The sequence below is a fragment of the Oxyura jamaicensis genome, chromosome 9 (assembly GCF_011077185.1).
Source record: "Oxyura jamaicensis isolate SHBP4307 breed ruddy duck chromosome 9, BPBGC_Ojam_1.0, whole genome shotgun sequence".
NCBI lineage: Eukaryota > Metazoa > Chordata > Aves > Anseriformes > Anatidae > Oxyura > Oxyura jamaicensis.
In genome coordinates this window covers 6,467,259-6,487,436 of record NC_048901.1, presented here as the reverse complement: position 1 = coordinate 6,487,436, position 20,178 = coordinate 6,467,259, and the positions used below count along the sequence as shown (strand labels likewise).

The following is a 20,178-nucleotide window of genomic DNA, read 5'->3' as shown; positions in this document are numbered from 1 at the left end:
CAATACTAAAGAAAGTGTTTTCTGCATATATTAAAAACAGAAGTTATCTTACTGAAAAATTCCAAGGTACACTCTTCAAGGTTGACGAGTATCTACAAGCACCTTCTCATACATGGCTGGCATACAAATAACAGTCTTTCAATGTAACTTGTAAAAACAGTAAAGATTTCAGTAAAATTGTGTTAACTTGTAGGCATATATCAAGTTTTCTTAAGAACTAAGCTGTGGTGCTGAGAAAAGCATGCTACAATACAGCCTCTTCCCCCCAGCCCACTAAAACTGGACACAGAAGACGTGAAGCTGGTGTTATAACCATACTCATTCACTCATCTGAAAGATAAAGCAAAAAGCTTCATTGCACCTAATATTAATCAAAAAACTATTTCAACATTTTGAAATCAGAATTAAACGTAAGCACCCAAACCCCTCATATCTTGCTTGCAGGAGGATTCAGGATGTCTCCCAGGAGCTTCTTCTCACTGAAACTGGGCCACAACTTGAAAATTACCCCATGTGAAATTAGCTTGAAAGACCCCTCCCTTCTTTCCAAACCAAGTAAAAAGAGTCTGAAAGTCCAAACAGTACCTATATTTACGTTTAACTTGACATTTGCCGTTGTGCTACTGCAGAAGCACTCATAGGTCATTTCACGGGGTATGACGGCAAATGTGGCCCACTGAAGCAAAGTCAATACTTTATTCCACACTAATTATTCAGGGGGCAACGAAATACTGACACTAACAAACACACAAGGAAGTGACAGGGAGTAAATACCATCAGATAATCAGATTTTCCTAGGAGGACAACGATCAGTAATTGGGTAGTTCCTTTTAAAAAGGATGCTTGATTATTTGAGTTTGAAGGAAGACTATGAAGAGGGAAAATGTCAGATGTTCGGAACCCCAGTGAGTCCTGTATGAGACTGAGCTCTATGTGCCTTTGAAAATTTCATCCTTAAAGCACGAGATGATCACCACATTCCTGTTAGCGTGCTGAGGGGAGATGGCCGGGGAAGTCCTGAGTGCATCCTCATGTTTCACTTCCTGATCACATAAGAAACTGATCTTGGCACTGAGGTTTACCTGGCAAACTACCAAGAGATTAATAAACACCAAAGGAAGTGACTTGGCAAGCCACAGACAAACACTGCTCCTAATATACCCCAAGCTGTAACAGAAATAGGTTGCTAATAAGTAGATCAGTAATTCAGAAGAGTAAAATGCATCAGTATAAGCACCTTGATACAAGCACAGTTGTGTCTTTGCTCTGGGATGTGCTTAGTAATTCTTTTGGTTTGAAACTGTATCTTACAATGTTAGTTCAGAGGGATGAATGCCTGTGTCTGTATACAGACATTACCAAACAATTTGATTACATACTGCGACATTTTGCCCAATAGCTTTGTATGGACATAGGATTGAACAATAATGTAAAATCTTCCCGCTTCTGATGCATTAAAGGTAAGACAGCCTCTTAGCACTCAAAAGCTGCCTTTCATCAAATACTTTCTCCCACCCACTGTAACATATGACACTCTTTTCCATTCTAGTTGTGCATGCCTAGTAGCGGCTCGCAGCTTCTGCCAGAAGGCCAACTACAACCCAGCTATATCCTTCAGCTACCACAGGACTTGAGCAAGAACATGCAAAAACAAAGCCAACACTTAATCTCTTGTACTACTACAGCCACACAGGTGTAACCCCATCCTAGCTGTTACCTAACAGCTCTGATCATTGGTGTTTGGTGGGAGCTGATGTGAAAACTTCTTTATACGAGGTGGCAGCAAGGGCTTGCAATGCATGCCTTCTGCTCACAACCCATGCACCATTAACCTGAGCTCCGCATCATGCAGACAGTCCTCCTGGCAGCTCACAACGGTCCCTTTGGTTGCTTGCAGGACCATCATGTCTCAAAGCCAACACCGTCTAATCCCTTTTCTTGTCTGCATCCTGTCCGTTTAACACCAAACAGATGGCAGAGACCAGCTCTGAAGCAAGAACAGCAGCATTAGCATCACCTTGTCCTTCATTCCTGTCAGAAGCTGCTGTCAGAGGAGTGAAGCCTTCTGGGGTCCAGCCCTAGGAAGACGCCTGGCTGCTCTCTCATGCAACAAACATCACCTCCCTACTTCCCTTCCACACCTCCAATTCAGAAGCCCTGGAAATGCCCTACTCACTGCTACTGTCAGCATCTCCCCACCGAGATACGCAATTATTGCTCACCAGAGCTTGTTAGGAAAACCAAGCACAAAGCTCACAAGGGGAAGAGGATTTACTAACAATTCTTCTGGCAGAGGTAGCACGAAATTGGCTTTTTCCCTGCAGCACTGAATGGCTAGACAACACAGGATTAGTATAAACTGTGGGTCAGTCAGTAGGATGGAAGATTATTCCTTTCAGATTAAGTTCTACTCAACACACTTACAGAAATACTTGGTCATAAAGCCTTCTCACCGTTCCCCAAACTGACAAAAACTTGCTGAAGCACAGCACCATCATTCAACTCCCACAACTCATACTACCTTACTTAGAGAAACTTAGGTCCTTGCCTGCATCTTCTCGCAGTTAAAAATCAGTATCAGGAACAACATATACAGACATGTAAGTATTCTGAAAGTAGAAGAACATGCATTTTGATTGCAAAGTTTATCTTTGAATGCAAATTAAATGTCAATTTCGATTTTGAAAATGCTGCTTTCCCAGAGCTTCACTCCTCCAGCATTTTCAAACCACCACAGCACTTAGGAAATAGGAAAATATTTCAGTTTGGCATAATGTACACAAGCTCTCAGCATATCTGTTTAGAGACTAAATTTCACTCAATTTCATCAGTCATCCATGTGACAAAAGATATTGTGGAAAAAAAGTATTATTTTCATGGAAAGAGAAAACAAACCGCACTAGTACAGTCCTTTAGCAACTGGGAAACCCTGGCTGAGAAGACTGCTCATTTGTGTGACCTAAATGATCTCTGTCGCACAGTTCCACATTCATGCCACGCTTTGTCAGGATATGATGATTAGATTAAGCGTACTGTACAAGAACAAGCCAACTCCAAACAGGAAAAGTGCGTCAACGTCGCTTAGCTGTGTTCTCCTGCAGACTGCCAAAATATTTAGGGAAATTATTCACAATAAAAACACAAATTATACTTACCAGAGAAAGGCTTGCTGGGATATCACTTCACTGTAATTAAATACAGTGCATTTTTAGCAATTCAGTATGTTGGCATCGGTAGAACATAACTGCTGATAAAAGAAACATGCTTTCTGCAAAGTCAGCTTTCAGCATCCATGGTTATATCTCCCTGTGGATTACTAGGAACCAGACACGCAGAAAACTCAAAAAACACAGATGAGAAATGATACCAGAGAAACAATTCAAACCTACAGGAAGAACATGCTAAGGCTTATGCTAATTCTACTAAAGTGACACCAAAAAGTGAAAAGAAGCTAGGTGATTCCCTACAAATGTTACTGTAATCATCTATCCAAAAAAGCCATGAAGGTGACCCCTCTGTCTATGAGCATTTCAAACAGATAGCTCTGACGCGTTATGCTATTGACTCTGGTCATGTTTTTTTCTCCCCTCATGCACCCAGGCCTTGCTGCCACCTTCCCGGCTGGCATGGGCTTTGCTACCAGCAAGGACTCCTGAACAGCAAGTAAGAGTTGCCACAGAAGCCTCTTCTCAGTGGGTAGGAAAATCGTTCATTCTCCAGATGCCTGAACAGAACAGACACCCTAAATGTTCGAGCACTCTGAATCAAACCCTCATCCTGCCCTCTCTTCAGGAGGGATAGGACAAAGAGAAATGCAGGCTGTGTTGCGCTGGACAAGTTAGTGAAAAGCATTTCACACGTTTATGAACAAGGACTTTCAACTCCACACAGAAAACGTAAAGGCACAAGGCCCGGTGTCTAGGGCCTATGTTCGCAGTGCACAAACAGCCATGAAATCATGACAACACTGTTTCTGAGGGCGACAATGAATTAAGCACATTCCTGGCACCCTAAAAAGATTGACCAGCTTGGTTTCAACTATAGGTCCTGGTATCTAACATTGTTGATTTATTGTGTATCTCGAACAATGTTGGCTTTATCTGTCAAATGCAATACATGGCAAGAATGCAACCAGCCAGAAATGCTTGGATACCCTATGCAATCCTGTGCTACAGATAAAACTTTATGCTGCATGCACACTTATCAAACAACATTTCACATGTGGGATGAACACTGCAGCACTAAGTCATAACTTCAGTTCCTAAAAGGAATGCAAATCATGGAAAACCCAAGGACATTCATCCATAAAGGGTGACTTGTTTTGTAATGTTACAAAAATGTAATTGTTTCAAAACTTAAGATAAGCTTGTTGTTAAAATAGACTGTGCATTTAGCTGCTTGGAATTAGAATAATCTGAAATACCACACCATCTGTACTGCCAGAGTTAGAAGCAGTTTAGTAAGATCATGAAGAATTCAGAAAGAATCTTGAGTAGCTCTGAATACAGTGGAATGTATATTTTTTAATACTTCCATATACTGTAGTTTGGAACTGAGCTGTTTTGAAGTTACGGTTTGTTTTTAAGCCTTCCATATCTCTGCAGGTTTCTGGAACACGCCTCTCTGGTACTGAAAGCTGGTCTTAGACACAAAGATTAATTTTCCAAAGAAACATTAAAGAGGACAAAAACAGTTCTATTCTGTAAATGTTTTTTGCATAATGACTTCTCAGAATACAGCAATGTAATTTGAAAAATAAATATAGTAACACAATGCAATTTTTTTATTATTATTATTTTTGCTATGCAAGTCCTACTTAGAACAGCGACATTCCACTAGAAAATTACTGAAAGAAAACATACTTTTGTTTCAGGGTATTTAACAGGAATACACATGTGATTCCCTAATTACCATAAGCTCACTCATGTTCAAGTTGCCACTTTTCCACCACCTCTATCCATTCGTTCTTCCCCTTTTCTCTTGCAGCCACCTGCATGCTAATGCCCCTTGAGAAGGATCGGCCTCAGAAAACTAAAGTGGGTAAAATCTACTATTTCATATTGCTGGGTTATTTTCAGGTGTATGAGCCCTCTGATCTGGCATATCAGACAGTCATGTAAACACTTGCTCTGGCATAGCAAAAAGGGGAGGAAAAAAATCTGAAATGCAGAACCATTTATTTAAGCAGCACCCCAAAACGGTGAATTTCCACAGTAACTTCAAGCTGCCCCAAGGGGCACAGCTGAACTTTACGTCTAAATTCAAGTCATGAGCTTTCAGCTTCCTCACCCTTCTGACAAAAAATCGTGCATCTTTCATCCTGCAGCCACCCTTCCATTATGGTAAATACCTTCCTCTCCCTCCTGAATGGCTGAAGTAGTCACTTTGAACGCTCAACTGTCAGGCTTATATTAAAAAAAAATTAACACATGAATAAGGCTTAACACTTAATTGAGAATTATGTTTTCTGCTCCATTTTGCATTATACGGGATCATTTGCCACTCTGCATTTCTACTCAGCCATGCTTCACCAAGTAAATAAGTAATACCAATAAGTGTCAGAACACAAGAGATTTAAAGCCCAAAGAATAATTAAGTTTTAATATCTCAATTTCTTTCCAGTCATTGCTACTTTTAACCATCCTAACATGTTTTTGGCCATTTATTTTTACATGTTACCTCTACAGCTTTGTATAGGATCAATACCCTTATAAGCTCTGGTTTTAAAACAGAAAAAAAAACATGACCATGGATGGGGCTGAATGCATTCCAACTCCCTGCATTTCTGTTGCTGTAAGGTACAGTAGAATTAGTTGGCCTTCAAAATGGAAGAAAAGTTAGAAAGTCAGAGATGAGAAGAAGGCCACTGGAAAGCATCATTCCAGTTGTGTGGCTGGCTACAAATCACAGGGGGTGAGCCAAAACTGGTCCCCAAGCAGACTGAGGGGAGGTCCAAGGATGGCAGAATGTGGCAGTCAGCCAAACAAGAGCTCCCCTAGCTCAATACAACTTTTCACCAGAACTTTATTGCAATCGCAGGAAGCACAGTAACGTGCTCCAGTGAAAATCCAGCCCCTTAGCTCAAGGGCCAGTCACTGTGTGTGTGTCAATGTTTTCCAAACCTGGGGAGTCTTTGTAAATTGCAATGAAGCAGAGGCCTACAGCTCAAAAAGAGGGGCAGCACCATGATAAAGATGGGACTAAGGAAGAACACCCACTAAGGGCAGCTCTTCTTTTTTAATCCCAAAGCTGCTGCAGACTTAGCACTCTGAAAGAGGTTTCTCCAGCCTCACAACGCCTATATGTATGCTTTATAGTTACTGGACAAGCCAAGCTCTTAGTCTCTGTACCACTTATTAAAAGAAATTCACTGATGGCTTAAAAGTTGCAATGCTCCTGGAACGACCAGACTACTTTTGTCTGCTTGTTTTGTTTTGAAGCCTTTTGCTGCTTAATCCTCGTAGGAATTGCAGCAGCAGCGCACGAACAATACCTGTCAGATGCTCTCACTGTTGGTGGGCCAGAGGCGAACACGTCCGACACTCCAGCTGAAGCGGCCCATAAGCGGCAGCTCCTGATCTGACCTGGATGGCTTTAAAGTGCTTCCAACAGAGCTGCCAAACTCCAGTGACAAAAACATACTGTGCCTCTGGCCAAGCACAACAGCCGAGAGCTGTGGATATTCCCCCCTGCACCCCGCAGTGAGCTGCCTGATGCGGCAGTGCCGGACGGGCTGTGGTGAGGCCTTGGGAAGCCACAGCCAGGCCCGGACTGCGGCCGGAGGGCAGCTGCCATTGTGCTCGCATAGACACGGAGGGGCTGAGCGCACAGAACAAGTTTGATCCCAAACAAAAGCGTATTCTTTTGTTTAATAGGAAAATAGGCTTACACAATCGCACCATCTGCATCCCTCCTAACCCTTCCCCCTTAACTCTTTCAGCCAGCAGTTACCCTCGGCCAGGCTTGACGGAACAGTAGAGGGCTCAAAGATGACTGTGTTCCTGCTGAAGAGGCAGCTGGGGAGAGGACATTCATCTTGGAAGCAACCACGTGGAAGATCTGGTTGGACTGCAAGCCCACATCTTATAAGGAACACAGAAGAAAACGAGCTTACTAAAAAGCTGTAATTGCAGGCAAAGCATCCTACAGATGTGAAGCCTCGTCTGCCACAAGACCTGAAGGGAGCAGGAAGCAACGCTTCATTAGTCCTGCAGTCTCTAGACTTCTTTTAAAGAACAGAAGTGAAGTAAACAGACTTTACTCATCTTAAGGAAGCACCATCAGAAGTTCAGAACACAAACTGATTTATGCTGATCTGGTATTTCCCAGGTGAGGTTACAAATGAAGTTACACAGAGCTTTTAAGCTCTAACAAAGGGACAAAACAACTTCCTAGTATGTAAACAAATATTTTCTCAAACAAACAAACAAAAAATCCCAACACATTTCTTTAAGCTACAGCAGTGAACTTCATCTGTTTTAAACACGCCTCTGCTAAAGCCCATCTGTCTGTAAAGAACAATTGCACAGACAAATGGAAATGAAGAAGAAAGTCGTAACATAGAAACAAACTGCCTGAGCTCCAAGCAACAAAATTGATTTTCCTTATACACATAAAAGCTTCCCTATTTTACAGAGTAATACTTTGTTTGTGTTTGCTACTAATTAAGGAAATAGGGCATGTATTAATGCAAGGGAAGCTGGGAAAGGCCAAAGGGATTTAAAGAGTTAAAGATGCAGTGCCAGTGATGTCCCCAAGACAAGAATCTGGCTCCTGAGGACACATGGGATACCTGTGTGTGGAGCCAGAACACGTCTTGCAGTTGTAGAGGCTAGATGTGTTATTTTCTTTATGGATCTTTCATTTCACTAGAGCCAGATGAAGAAGAAACGCTGCTTTTTCAAACAAGTAATGCTGTTCAGAGGAGAAAACTTCCACGTTACTCGACTGTTTCCAGTGTTAAAATCAGAGAGGGCCTCCAACTAGGAATAGACATGGTGAAAGAAGTTGTCACTTTGAGTAGCATTTACACTGCTTTATTACTGACCTAACAGTACACATCCTAAAAGAATGTCATGCTACAATTGCCAACAATTCCAGATATTTCTAACCACAGGGAAGTACTTAAAAAAGAGAGAGACTTCCTAATATAGGTATGGATGGAAATAAATCAGCTTTGTCCATACCTATAGGAGTCCCAACACAGAAACTGGTCCATAAGCTCAAATGCAAGGTCTGTGTTTCTCAAAATAACTTCACACCTAAGTTCCTGCTGCATAGTAGCCTTCTACAGAGAATTTTCTTTTGAGAACCATTTTACTTGGGAAGAAAGCTCTACCAGGATCCAATTTCTGATAGGAATAAAAAGGTTGCAGTACTCAGTGTCTAGGTATACTGTCAATTAAGTAAAATAATTAGCATCATAGTCCAAAAGTCTTGCCAAAGCTATACAAAAATGAGGATGCCCCAATAACTTTCCATGAAAACACACATCTGATATGATTGTAGAGAATCTTCAAGCCATCATTTAAATTTGCCAGACACCAGTTCTCCAATAACTCAGGCAGGCCTCTCTTTTGCCCTGGAGAGAATACATTCAGTCTAAATTTGGATCAGCAGCACTATATACAAGGATAAAGCACAGTAAATACAAGCTGAACTCTAGCAACAGGTGCAATATATAAAAAATAAAACAAAACAAAAACACCCCACACCATACTTTCAGTTTTTAATTCTGGAAAAATCAGTGAAACCCTAGATTGCAATACGGTATACAGACAGCTTGATTTCAAGCATAACAAAGAATAACAGTGACATTTAGAAATATCTTTAAAAATATGAGACTACCTCCAGAAAACAAACAAACAAACAAACAACTATAGAACCATAACAGACTCAATACAGCCTACATTCCCAAACAAATACTGAGAAATCTGTTCTTTCAACTTTATCAGAGCTGGACTTGGTTCATTCTACCATGTTCAAGAACAGCACAGATAGGAGGGAACTGAGTTTGTTACCATGACTGTTATTCCAGAATCATTTGACATCCAGCCCAGGTATTCATGTTCATGCCAGCAAAACTGAAATTTGCTTTTATCGAGCAAACTGTGGTTTACTACTCCTGCAGACTTGGAAGTCACTTAAAAACCACCCTGCTGCTGAATGTAAAGCTCTGTTGGATCCTGTACAAACAGTATAAATTGCTTCACAGTAAAGGAAAGCTAGCCCTTGGCCAACATGTTAAGAAAAAGGGGTATCTTTTGGGGCACTAGAAATCTGAGGAATTTAGGTTTTAAGCACTCTTTCGAAGGACAAATTGCCACATACCTTGCCCCAAAACATCAAGCAGGCACTGAAACTGCTGCTAGAATCACGGGATCAAATGTGGTTGGGAACTTTTGTATTTATCATTACTTCTCAAACTGTTACAGTTCACAACAAAGATGAAGATTTACCCAGTATGAAAGTTAAATGCAGTGTTAAAATCCACAAGTTTACAAACACTTCTAATTACCTAAGGAATTTCTCTCATGAACAGGTATCATCCTCAATGCCGAGGGACAGAATGAAAAACGGGTACTTTCGATTTCACTGCACATCATCTTCATCACAGATTTATGGCAGAGGGCCCTCCCATTACAATCCTCGTCTTTCCACAGTCCCTCTCTCCTTTCTGTCCTTCTCCTGAGAGCTCTGGGATGTCACAAATGGCTTCCTTACTCACGCAGCCTTCCTGATGGACTTTAATCTGCTCCTGTATTAGGACTCAACTAGTCACAAAAAGCTGAAATATCCCCAAAATAATTACAACTAAACAATAGCGTTTATAAAAACTAACCAGCTTTCACTAGCCACTGAGACACAAGATTTTACACCAAACTCATCCCAGTGGTGTAACAGAGGGAAAGACCTCTGTGTGTTACTGTTTTTACTGTTGGGAATTTTTCTTCTTAAGAACTACAGCTCTGCCCCTGTGCCCACATCTCCATATGAGCCTTCTTGACCTTCTTTCACACACAATTTGTTAGGCCAGCAGCTGAAAAGAGATTAGCCACACTGAGCTCCAGACTACTGATGCCCACAAGTCAGCCCTACGTTGATGCTGCAGTAGTTTCTAACAGATAGGTTCCCTAGTACCTTCAGGGTCTGTAGGATACACAGAGATTGGTTCCATCTGAGGCTGCTTCTCTGTGCTCTGAGAAGTAGAGGATACTGCAACATACTCTGACATAGCCACCACCCTTACTGGAAAGGGAAAAGACATCCTCAGGAAAAGCAGAGAGGTGGAACCCTGTGCTACCGTCTAACATCCCCAACCCAATTCCCTACCTGACGCTAAGAAAATAAAGACTGGGTAGGAAAGAGGACACACCAGGTTACCTGCGAAGTACATTGGTGGTGCAGCTAGAAATCTTAGGTATTGTCCCAAAATGATTGCTGAGATTCCCTCATTTGGTAACCACTGCCCTGAAACAGGGGTCGGAAGAACAAAAGAGCAGGCAGGCAACGGGCTGACAAGTGTAGGAGGAAAAATATCTGCTGAACTACGCCACAGCTGCAGCCAACGCAGACATCCAAGAGCAATGAGAACACACAGCTTCAAATGCTATAGCTGGAACACAGCACAAAACGTTCTGGAACAAAGAAGCCCATGTCCAAAATCTTCTCAGTCAATGCTTTGGCGAGGCTCTGCCACAGATACACTAACAAGCCAGCTCAGGTACCTGAGCATGGCATTTGGAGCTAATCTTGTACTGCAAAACACATCTCTGAAGCTGAGCAAAAGGCAAAGGAAAAAAACAGCACATTCTTTTCTGAGGAAGAATTAATAGTGATGTAAGCAGAGTGAACTTTCAATATTAATAAAATAAGGTAGTCAGTCTCCATTCAAATGCACTGTGCAGAAATCACTATGATTTATGACTTCTGCCTAGATCCAATTGCAGAGGAAAATAAGCCTGTGTGTGCCTCTCATACTAAGCATACGGTGCCTCATGTCTGTGCAGGCCACAGAAGCAACCAAGGCTGCCTGCTTTATACAGACAAAATATTAAAGGAATTAATTCCTAAGGCAGGGGGGAAATACTACATGGGAGAACTTCCAACCCCCACGTTCTGCTCATTTAAGCTAAGCTGCTTAATCAGGTTAATTGAAGGAATTAAAAAAGCACCAAATTCACCAACTATTCTCTAGCCATTCCTGATCTTGTGTTACTCTTCCTGGGCGCAAGCTCCCCTGCTGGCACAGCACAATCTATCATCAGCCATTAGGCTGATTACCATCCATTAGTTTTGCTAAGTACAGACATGAAATTTAAACCTACTTTTGTTATTTATTTACAAGCTATTCATGTACTGGATGTGAAGCAACTATATAATGCTTTGTGTTAACAAGAGAAGTGTAGCTGAATGTTAGAGTTACACATTAAAAATAACCAATGAAAGTAATAATTTCCTCACACACACAAAAAGAAATAATATTTGTTTGGGAGGATGAGCAGAACAGAAGCTTATAACCTTTAAAAATACAGCTGCTTAGTATATGGTGAGGGACAGGTAGGAAGCCACAAGAACGACAATTATCAGTACCATAAATATAAAATTCAATTAAAATGTCATTCTAGAAAACACTGAGAACAGCGCTGAAAGTCTTACAAAACAATAATTTTTCTCCCCTGCTATTAAGGCAGAGTGATTAAACTGAAAGATAATCCCCTTCATTTCAAAAGCTAATTATTACATACAATAAAAATATCTTCTTGCACTATAAGAAACCTAAATGCAAGAACTGAATTCTACTAAGCTCATTAACCCACACATCTTTTCTGTCATACAGCAACTGCTTGAATTTTCCCTGACAATTCTATTTCTACAATAGACCATCAGGCTCAGCTTTGATTCTGGCATACCACATTTCTTACCACTTTGGTGGGGAATAATTGCTGGAGGTGACTTATTGAGACTAACAATACGTCCAGATCTTAAGAGAAGGTTCAAGGCTGAGGAAACTTCCAGGGTGAGATGCAGCAGATATGCAAGGAATGTGCTCCATGATAGTCCCCTTGGCAACATAACCTGCAACCTTAGGTGCTGGCAACACCAGGGGAGCTTGGTGTGTTGGCTCTCAGAGAAATAGCATGGAGGGTGGAGCGGAGTGAAGACCCCACAGCCAGGCTCTGTGATAGCTCCAGAGGGATGGGGAACCTGATGGTACTATGGGACTGATAGGCTGCATGGTCAGCCCGGAGCCAAACTGAGAAACAAAACATGACCTCTGGGTGAACTTTGCTCATGATAATCTCATTATGATGCCAAACAAACCTCCGTCCCAAAGGCTACCCGCCTCCAAGATGTGACCAACCCTTGCTGAGCATTCGCTCTGCATTTCTCTGAGCTCATACCTTTAAAGCAAATCCAAGGAAATTTTACACCAATCATAATGAAGATACGTATGGCAACAGTCACTCAAGCTTCACCTAGAAGTAAGAAAATAGCATAAAAATGGCTCAGGAGAGAAAAAATGTTAGGGAAGATACCATTGCAGACAAGTCGGAAGGACATGGCTGACTTCTGGGATCAGCCGAAGGGCTGAACCTCGCTTCCCCCACAGGGACACCTCTTGGGTGAGATCCAAACCCTCAGTTATACTGAGCGCTTCCCCAGGAAAGCTGTCTGTATAGAGTTGTTTCATACGTTAACTTACATGTAGTTGGTTGCGTTAGTCATATTCTTGGTATTTGCACATGCTTTGCAGAAAGAGTATTTATCACCAGCAACCCAAAAGGACCTGTACTCCTGTTGCTTTGACAAACTACACCAGTTGTTAATCTACTAGACTAAAGGTGTATTGATCTACTGTGCATCCATGCTCATGGTAACTCAATATATCGAATGTGACTGGACTGGGCATCACTCAGAATCTAAGCCCAGGCACCCCCAGACCCTCTGATATCTGAGGACAAGTGGGAAGGCAAGGGGGCTTAGGTCCTGCCAAACTAATTTATCCTTTAATGCAACATTTTAAAAAAAAATAGAAAACAGCTGTGGAAGCAAAAACCACCACATACAAATATTCTGCTCAAAAAAAGAACAAGCAGAGAATCCCTTGTGAGGGCCACTTATGTGGGAACTCTGTGAAGAAAGTTATATTAGATGTCAGTCACGCCTTGGTGTAAGGATATCCAGAGGAAGCATCCCTCCCACATTTTCCATAATGGGTGTAAACAGAAGCCTGCTCTGCACAGTTTGGATGCCTGCACAGTAAGTACCAAGTTGTCTATACTGCCATCAGTGCTCCCGGCAAACTGAGCTACTTGCTACACTCACTATTATGGTTCCTGCGTTACTAATTCAGACATCTACATTTACATGCCAGACTTAGGCAGCATACCTCCCACTCTTTCGAACACCCAACATTAATATATATATACATACATACATATATATATGCATACACATACTTCTGCATTAATTCACTATCTTCATTTGCAGAAGGAGGAGTAGACAGACCACGCACTGGAAGAGCACACTGTAGTATGCTACACCAACAGTCAATCAATCCCAGCAATCTCATGCTGCAGGGGAAGAGAAATAGTCCTCATCTCCCAAATAATTACACATCAGTCTGTGCTCACTACTAAGTGACATTTCTTACCCACCTTGGGCATAGCTCCCCTGAGTTCCAAGCTATTTCACCATGAGAAAAAATAAAATCTAAAAATAAATGGAGCAAAAGGAATGGGTTGGCTTCTGTCTTCATTAAGACTTTCTGCTCCAGCCTCCTCAATTAGCAGAATGTGGATGGAGTACAGAAGTAAAAGCCTGATCAGTCAGTCTCACGTCCCTGGAGTGTCAATACATTTCAGCTTGAATTTCTCTTTGGTGTTTTCTTCCAGCAGTCAAACTGTGATGTCCTGGCATGTATGGATTTATTCTTCTCTTGCACTTGCATTCAACTTTGCTAGAACGAGGTAAGTATGAGCAAGTAGCTGTTAATTCTTGTTACAGAGTCTAAGGGTAGGCCACAAAAGCCAATTTTCAATGGTGTAGATGGCTTACTGGAAAAAAAAAATACTGTAAAATCAAAGACCACTCTACCCCTAGACATGAACTCAAGGCAGCAATCTCAGGTGCCTTCTCTCTTCCCAGTGCTCCAGCAGGTGAGGGAAGACATGCTGCCACACCACTGCTGAGCCTCGCAGGAAGGAGTTCGAGCATCACACAAGTATCCCGCAGCAACTGATAATTTCACACGTGTGCCTTGCCCCTGAGTTCTGTTTTCATTCCCCATTTCATTTTTAAATACAGATGAACAGTTTGACTTAGTACCTACTGAAGGTGAATTAATCGCCTTTTCTCCAGACACACATCCAAGAACTTGTGCTGTTGATGGTTCCACTCCCTCCCCGCCTGCTACCACCACACTTCACTACAAAGCTGCTGGGAGACTGGTTGCACAGGCAGCTCCTCTCTCCTTCCTTCTCTCCACCCACACGCTTTGCTTCAAATACTATTAATATGAATGTTAAGAAACTTAGGAATAACCAGTATGTATTCCAGGTCTCATGCTCATGCTTGTTTAATATATCTTGTTATATTTAAACCTCAAAGGATAAGATATGATACATGTTGTAACAAATCCTTCCTGAGCACATTCTCTCATTTTCGGTAGATGATCACTGCACTTACAACACTGAATCTTAGTCTACACAAGTCATCAATGAACGACACAGGAGATTTTTTAGACTACTGGAAACAGTTATGTCAGCACTGACCGAAGTACAAAGGAAAATCTTTTTTTGATATTTTGATCATTTTAAATAATCCGCAGCTTCAACGCATTATTTGCTTTTGAATAGGAAAGATGATAGAAAACACACCCCTTTTATCTTGCAACTTCAAAAACAAGGACTATATAAATATTTAGTGACTGCTCAGTACACTCTGAATTAGAAGCGAGACTATCATAATTAACATTACCCAGATGTCAGCAGCGCCAGAAACCAGTAATACTGAAAGCCAAGGAAATGGCAATAGCAAAGTCCAAGTCAAGCATCCCCATTACAACCCTTTTTCACAGACTTTAGACAGAAAAGTTTCAGGCTTTCTAGTGCACCTCGCTGCTGAGAAAGCTCAGCAAGTACCCTACGAAGGAAGTTTCAGAAGACAGAGCTAGAACAGTCTGGACCCTGGTTACATCCCAGGACATGGACCTATCATAAAAGTGGGGAATCTCCCAAAACCCCTTTGGGGAGATCTTCCTTGGGAATTGTTGAAATGGAAAGGGATTACCCAGCCTGACAGCACACAAGTGCACTCGAGACTTGGGTGACAAACAGGAAAGTTGTCGTTAGCTAGTTGGAACTAGCTTTTGGAAACGCAAAAGAAAGAGAACGTCAGAAGATGCTGTGTAGCTCTGAAAGAATTAGCTTGCAGTCAGCTCAGAGATGGATTTCATACACTGCCACATTCCGTGCTGTACACCAGAGCTAACTTGTCACTTCAGCCGCTGACAAATCCTCAAAGATAAAGATGCTAAGTCACCCTCGCTTTGTAGCACGACAGTCATACCCGTCATCTGCCACCAGTAGTGAGCTGGATTAGCCTACGGTGTCCGACCCAAAGATACACAAAATAAGCAGAGAGAAAGAAATACAGCTGCATAAGATGTTGCTCAGCAGTAGTTTAAATTCAAGTGACTTCACTGTGAACAGGTTTAGGTCAAAGCTGAGCACCCATGTTTAGACTAGGCACCCTACCTCTTACTAAGGAAGAGAACAGGTAGGGTGCACTGCATTCACCTCTGAGGCAAAGGTGACATCCCTTAAAAAAGAGGCACATACACCCATATGTATCACCCATATATATAACTATATATCTACGTACATATACACATATATATGCACACCAATTTAAGTAGGCTAGAATCTGTCACTTCTCCATCCTTGGTCCAAAAGCAGCCGAAGGAAGAAAAGAACTGACCTCTTCCCAACCCTGTCGATGGGCAGGCCCAGTCTTTAGTAGGGCAGAGGTAGCTAAAGTATAGCCATTAGCTTTTAAGCAAATATTGCCAATCAAATTCCAACAGCAGTTCTTAGCCCAAAGTCACGTGCTCTATTACACAGCACTACTACATCAAATGCATTTCTTCTTATGCTGTCTAATATAGTTTTCCACGCTGCTGGGGCAACCCTGTTTTCTTTGAACTTTGCTTTAAAATAAAGACTCTTGAGGGCAAGGATATTTCCTTGATAGCTAGTAGAAACTACTGATTATCTGTCAGCTTTCCATAGGAAGAAAAAAAAAAAAAAAAGAAAAAAAAAAAAAGAAAAACAATTTTATCACCATGCAATCTAAAGGCCTGCAGGCTATGAAGCAGTACAAAGCTAAAGCAAAACAAAGGCATTTCCTGACATCGTGTTGGACATCAGCTCAAAACAGAATTCAAAGAGTACCTACCATTTCAACTACATGTACAGTGGAGAGCGTGCAGGTCATGCACACAGCTGTCTGCTTTCAGCAGTAGCTTGAACAGTGTAACAGGAAAAGCTTTCTCAAAGTAAATGACAACAGTTGATTGTTAGTTATTACGAAACTCCGAATTCATGCAGAACGTAGGCGAGTGCACCCTAGTGTGTTTGCAGGACCTGGTCTACCAACTACAGCAATGAACCACAAGCAACTTCGCAGAGCAGATAAGCAAAACATCCCAAACAAACAACTCCCACAAAAACATAAGCTGTAAAGTAAAAAAGCTTAAAGGCATGAACAACTCTTCCAAGAAGTGCATGATACATGAACATCTTATCCTACAGCGTACTGCACGTTAGCCAGAGTTCTCAGTAACCTAAACTGCATTTTGGGAAAGCCATCCCTGAAGGATGTGCTTGTTGCAGGGAGCAATGCAGGTTCACCAGCGTGTACACAATCCCATGAAAAATACACGTGGGCGAGGTAGCTATCTGGTCTGGCAAGTTCCAGTCCACAGCACATGTTTATTTTCAAACAGTAAGTCCAACAACAGTAATTTACAGAATTATCAGCAAATATTTAGCTACACAGAGCAACTTTACATTGAGTTTTGACTTTAAAAAAATGTGGTTAGCTAATCAATGGACAGCCTTAAACATTGTTTTCATCACAGAAAACGGATCTATACTGGCTTAATAAATACTTTAAGACCCCAGGACAACACGCGTGGCCTACATTTCCATTAGCCTCGAGTTGTGCACTGCATTACCACAGCCCAGTGAGAATAAACAAAATTAGCTGCGCCACTCTGAACAGAGCTCCTCCAGCACGGAGCCCTTCACAGCTTGAGACACAAGGCCAGCCCTGCCCACCAGGAGGGCAGGCACCGCTGCGGTACCAGCCAGCGCTCCTCTCCACCACCTCTGGCTTTCAGCCAGGCCTTACCAAGTCCAGCAACATTTACATCAAACCTCCATCCTGGGGAAACCGCTAAAATGAAAATCCATCTAGTTTTCCTTTATGTGTATATTCTGTTAAGAGTGTGCTTATCCTTGCTGGCTGAGGGAAGGAATGGAAGTGACTAGCAACGCTGCTATACATTACCGTCATTCAAGCTGGGATGTACAGCGCCCAGAAGCACTCTGAAAGCCTCAAATCTGCACTGAAGTGATGTTGCCACAGCGCAAAAAGATGCGAGTAAAGGATGTCAGTGAGCAGTAGTGAGCAGCCAAAATGCAACCTGACTTCCAGAACTTTAGGCCAGTAAAGGCATCCCTCCGGCTTCTTTCCACTCTCTTCTTGGCCAGGAAGAATTGTGAGGGTAGGACAGCTGGGTATGTAACATACTGCTGCTCATCACTTTAATCAAGTATTTTTAATAAAAAACGTTTGAGAAAACCACATTCTGCTTTCTTCTTCAATTGCTGCCACTATGCCTCAAACACATAAGCAAAAAGGCTCCCCAGAGGAAAAGTCTCTGAACATCTGAATTAAAACAACAGCAACAACCCCAGACACAAAGTAACCATCGCACATCGCTCTGGAACATGGCACTGAGTTCCACTGGGAAAAGTACTTTCCTTCCCCCCAGAAAGAGGACAGTGACCTATGACAGACAAGGGGCAAATGGTGATTGTAAAGGAAAACGAGACAAAAATAGCTTGCTTGATTTTTCTTGGTACATGGAAAATCCATTACAGAAGTTTACACAGCAACAACGAAGCCTGACAAGTTAATGAGCTGCTGCATGGGGAGTCACAGGAGAGACGGACGGCCCATCGCTCAGAAATGCCTATGCTGCACAAAACACGAGTCATAAAGGTGACTGTAATTTGGCCAAACCAAGAATCACCAGTTCCATTTCTTTTAAGTATCAAGATATTTCAATAGCACTTCACTGTTTTTTTTGTTTGTTTTTTTTTTTGGTTGGTTGTTTTTTGGTGCCTCTATGCAACAATAAAAAACACCACAACCAAACAGGCAAAACCTTCACAACTCTGAAGGGCTACTTGCAACAAGCCAGCATCACTTGATTATACCAAAGCCCGGAGGCTTTATACATTCAAAGCCTGGTGTTTCTAAGCTGGCTTAGGTAGCACTTGCAAAGTCAAACAGAAGCCCAGTGAGCACACTGGGGCCAGAGGTGGGATCGCTGCGAGCCCAGGGCTCTCCAGCCCAGCGGTGCCACTCCACACTCGCAGAGCCATGGGAGGGCCTCAGCAGGACCCAGAGCTATTAAGTTCTGTCCTCTTGTGAGGCAGGGATGTGGCAGAGCCCTGGCAGGCACAGAGGCACAGGATGGTCGTCCAAGGTCATCCCCAGCCGGCAGCAGGACACTGAGGCATATTAGCTACCAAGAAACCCACGCTTCTCTTCCCAATGCCAGTTATAAAACTTCCCACTTGTTGTTAAGAGAACGTACAGCATCTGGCATTATTCTGTCAGCAGCCCCAAACAATGTAACAGCAATTTGCTATTCACACCCCTGACGGGCTGTTTTACTTACAGAGACAGCATTAAAAATGCAGCATCCCTTGAAACAGCTCTGCAAGCTAGGCAGGTTTCAGCCACAAGCATGAAGAGCGACTCACCGGGGCTGGTTTCTGCCCAGGGGATAAGGTCTCTCCAAGGAGGAGACAGCTTACCAGGGATTGTTTCCGTCACCGAAGGCAAACGGAACGCTGTGAAAGTATCAGCTACAACTTCAGCACGGAAGGGATGTAGCCAATGTCCAGCCAGCGACCGAAGCGACAGCCGGCCGTCCCCGCACACAGGACGCTTCCCCCCACAGCACTCTGCGCTGCAAGTACCGAACACAAAGAGGAGAGGGCTGGCTGGCAGCATGGAGGAGCCCCAGCAGCCTCCCCCGACACCCCAGCGCTCTCCCGAGGAACGAAAGGGGCGAGCACAGCGCAGCTCCGCGGCCCGGGCACCGCTGCGGGGAGCCGCGCACCCGGCAGCCTCGCCGGGAGTTTGCAGAAGTGAGATGAGGGCAACCTCGGGCAGTGCCCTCCTTTGTTGAAGCTCGAGCCTCACGCACAGACTCGGGGCTGGCTCCTGGCTTTGCTGAGAAGCTAGCTTTGGATTTCGGATCCGTCCGAGCGGCTGCACCGAGGTCTGTTTTCTGCTGCCCCACAAAGCCCCGAGCAAGCCCTGCAAATACCCTGCGGCGTCCTCGGGCGGGAGGGCTCGCGTTCAGCAGCGCAAAGACAAATAAACTCAGTTTATCGGAGACCGAAGTCTTTAGCTAATCCAGCGTCCAGCGATAATTCTCCTTCACGGCTCAGGAAAGTAATCTCTCAAAACGTTACGCTAGAAAACACTTCAGAAAGGCACTTCTCCCACCAGCAGCACGGCTGGGAGAAGCTCCCCATCCCCGGGCGCTCTCCGTGACCCGAACCGCGGAACCGCCGCGCCCGGGAGGCCCCAAACTTACCGCCAGACACATCGGGGGCACGGCGCAGGAGGGCGAGCCCGGCGAGCACAGCACGGCACAGCGGCAGCGGAGCGCGGAAAGGGGAAGCGCCGCCGGGAGGCGGGGAGGGACGGGGCCGGGGGGGGAGACCGGGGACAGCCGGGCCGGGCGCTGCCGGAGCCGCGGCCCCGGCACGGAGGCGCCCCGAGGGTTGGAGCCGGGGCTCGGCTCTGCTCGGCAGGGCCGGGCCGGGCCGCCCGGGAGCCCCGCCCGGTGCCCGCTGCCCGGGG

At 43.6% G+C, this 20,178-nt stretch overlaps 1 protein-coding gene across 5 annotated transcripts in view; it reads right to left on the bottom strand.

Moving 5' to 3' along the window:
* The window catches only part of SPSB4 (splA/ryanodine receptor domain and SOCS box containing 4), a 143,918-nt gene that overhangs the window by 69,131 nt on the left and 54,609 nt on the right, over positions 1 to 20,178 (bottom strand). Inside the window, exon 1 of one of the 5 annotated variants that reach the window (XR_004753255.1) lies at positions 19,910 to 20,157. The exons of 1 other annotated variant lie outside the window; for it this stretch is intronic. The gene's annotated coding sequence lies outside the window, so the exon portion shown is untranslated. Of the gene's footprint in view, positions 1 to 18,979; positions 18,999 to 19,909; positions 20,159 to 20,178 lie in introns of those variants that run through there. 3 more of the 5 variants (XM_035334725.1, XM_035334722.1, XM_035334723.1) reach the window with 3 other exon arrangements.